Consider the following 3238-nt stretch of genomic DNA (forward strand, 5'->3'; position numbering starts at 1 on the left):
AGTCAGGGGTTCTGACGGGGACATTCATTCATTTCAAGAGTGTGGGCTGCAGGGCTGCCGTGGCCAGGTGAGGTTGTGGGGGTTGGGTATGCAGTCGTGAATGACAGGTATACACCACCCTCCTGGAGCTGGCAGCCCAGTGCGGGAGGGAGGGAAGCCAGAAACCTGGGACAATAAATGCACATGTGCTGACACCAGGAAGAAGACAGGGAGCAGTGATGTGGCTGGGACCCCTGGGATGGGACAGCAAGCAGCCCCACCTGAGCTTGTGACACTTACCAAAGCTGCCAGGCATGCTGGTGAGGGACGGTGGGGTTGGCCCGGCCCACAGCCCACATGCCTGGTCCCCAGGCTGCCCTGCAACCTACCGTTCCCTTTCACACTCTCCTCGGAGAGCCTTATGCCGCTGCTAGTGCTCGTCATGCTGGGATTGGCGGGATGTTTTGGGGGCAGCAGCCTTGGGCCACGCGTGGCCCTGGGGAGGTGAGCTGAGCTCTGCAGTCCAGAGCTGCAAACTGGGGCAGAAATGGAGGGGCAGCCACAGAGTGAGGGTGGCTGGGCAGGACCGGGGGGGTGCCACCTGCATTGGGGCTGGGTTTGAGCAGCACTGTATGTAGCCCACACTGACCTGAGCAGCAAAGTGTTCCTGAGGAGAGAGCCGCGAGACAGCCTGCGTGGACCCAGTGGGCAGCCAGGGAGCCAGCCGGCGGTGGGTGTGGCTGGGGTGTCCATCAACCCCAAGCACCTGCAGGTGTCCACGATCCCCTGCCGAGGACAGCTGTGGGTGAGGGACTGTTCCTACTCCGCAAAGATAGTGATCAGATCTGTTCACTGCCTTTACTGTAGTCATCAACTTAGTGCATTTTTTTCTATTTGTTTTTATTGTGGTAAAATAGACGTAACAATTTATCATCTTAACTATTTTAAAGTGACAGTTCAGTGGCATTGGTGACATTCAGTGTTGTGCCACCATCTCCATCTACTTCCACACTTTTTCATGACCTCTTGTCAGAAATCTGTCCCCATCCTGCACTTAACGTCCCCTGCATGGCTCCCAGCCCCCCGTCACCTCTCATCTACTGTTGCTAATAATTTGCCAATTCTAGGTATTTTGCAGAAGTGGAATTGTGCGGTATTTGTTCTTTTGTGACTGGCTTCTTTCACTTTCCATAATGTGCTCGAGGTGTCCCCATGGTGTTGTGTCAGCACTTCATTCCTTCTCCCGGCTGAGTAATGTTCCACTGCACACGGCCACGGCCGCAGACCACCGTTACTGCTCCAGCGACTGCTGAAGGACACGAGTATTTCTGCCTTTTGGGTATTGTGAACAAGGCCTAGTCCAGTTTTAGAAGGAGTAAACTTCCACTAGGTCAACACCTATAATGCTTTGTAGGCACGTGACTAGTCCCCCCACCTCTTTCTAGGCGATGCTCATGGCAAACACTGACTGAGTGCCTACTCCCAGGGTGGGACCTAGTGTTGTGCCCTTTTGACGGGAAGTCAAGGCTCAAGGACTGGGTAATGCTCAAGGTCACACACAGCAGGTTGGATCTGGCCTGGAGTTCACACCCAGGTCTGTCTGGCTCCAGACCCCCAAACTTCTCAGCTATGCTGCCTGACCACAGTGGACTTCGGAATCCACTCCCTATTTGAAGCATATACATGTACATGAGGCAGGCAATGTGTACGGTGAATCCTGCCTTGAACCTTTGACAATCTGCATGTGGGACAATGACCACAGGAGACAGTGCCAGGCTGGCTAAGAGGACCCAGAGAGACTGCCAGGCCCTAGACTGCACAGCCCTACCTGTCAGAGCAGTCAGCATGAGTGACCCACGCAGAAAGTTCTCACACCCCCGGAGGGCAGCGTCAGAGGGGGGCACTCGCCTTGGAGGGTGGGTCCCACGGCCCCTCCCGCCCAGCACCACAGCCTGCAGCCTGAGCCCAGGACCTCCAGGTTTAGCAGGCCATCACCCCCTGCTGTACACAGAGGGCACCACAGGAGGGTCCCCAGGGTGGGGCTAGGGGGCACAGGGACTGGGTGCCTGGGGGCAGGGAGAGGGAGAAGGGGGTCTCGGCCCAGTGCACCCTCCTTTCCTCACCACCCGTCGCAGGGATGACCCGCATGGGGAAGGGGTCTTGCAGAAGAGAGCATTCACTGTAGCTTGACAAAGGCCTCCCTGTGTTGCTCGCAAACGCTAACTATTCTCTTGGAGGAAGGCCATGCCTCTGAGGGACACAGGGCCGGGGCCTGGGCTTCTGAGACAGCCTCCTCCCCACCCACTCCTTAGGTGAGGGCGCTGCCTGCCTGCCCCACTCCACACAGACCCCCCAAACCCCTCCTGGACGGGGGTAACTCTGGGAAATCTGTTCCCATCCTGGGGCAAATAACCTTGGAAGCCAAAATCAGTCAAAGGAAGAAATAAAGTGGGAGAAACCCGTTTATTCCTTACAAGCCCTCGTCTACTTCTGTCGCCCGGGGCTCTTGCTGCAAAAGAACCCCCCCCACCTTGCCGTCTGGTCCCCGTGCTCTGGCTCCCTACCCACCTGCAACCACCCATTGATACGGAGATGGACTACTTCTCTCCACCCCTTGGAAACACCTATTGATACGGAGATACACTAAAGCCAGGCGAGAGATTCCGGAAGTATTGCCGTTTTACCCACAACAGGCAACTGCTTTCAGGATGAAGCTCCGAACTCCTCCGTCTCTGCCGCCATCGCTTCCCAGCCAGTTCCCAGAGGACCTGGTGCAGCCTGGCTCACTCCCTGCTGACCCTGCCGTTCCTCCTCCCAGGTCCTGGCGCCTGCCCACGTTCAGAGCTCTACCCCCGTGCACTGTGACCCTGCTGCACTGCTGAACCAAGTGGGGACTCTGGGCCCAGACTGCCTGCTCTGAACGCCAGCCTTCTGCAGAGGACATCATCAGAAAGCACACTGGATGGCTCAAAGCGCCTGTCTTTGCCCGTCTCGCCCGGAAGTGGGAGCTAGGTTGCAGCTCTCTTGGTGAAGCCACGGGACCAGCCGGGCCCTCTGGCCCTGCCTACCGTGGTGGGGGTGCAGGGCAGCCAAGAATACTCTGTGTCTCCTACAAGCATGCAGGCTCTGGCCCCGGGAGGGCCATGCTTGCAATTCTTCCTGAATTCCTGGCCTCCCTGGCTCAGGGAGGCAGCTGCTTACAAGGAAAAGCTCAGAGACGTGCTGCTCAAACTAGAACAATCTAACAGGCATGCAGAGC

Source organism: Manis pentadactyla, chromosome 9 (genome assembly GCF_030020395.1).
Source record: "Manis pentadactyla isolate mManPen7 chromosome 9, mManPen7.hap1, whole genome shotgun sequence".
Lineage (NCBI taxonomy): Eukaryota > Metazoa > Chordata > Mammalia > Pholidota > Manidae > Manis > Manis pentadactyla.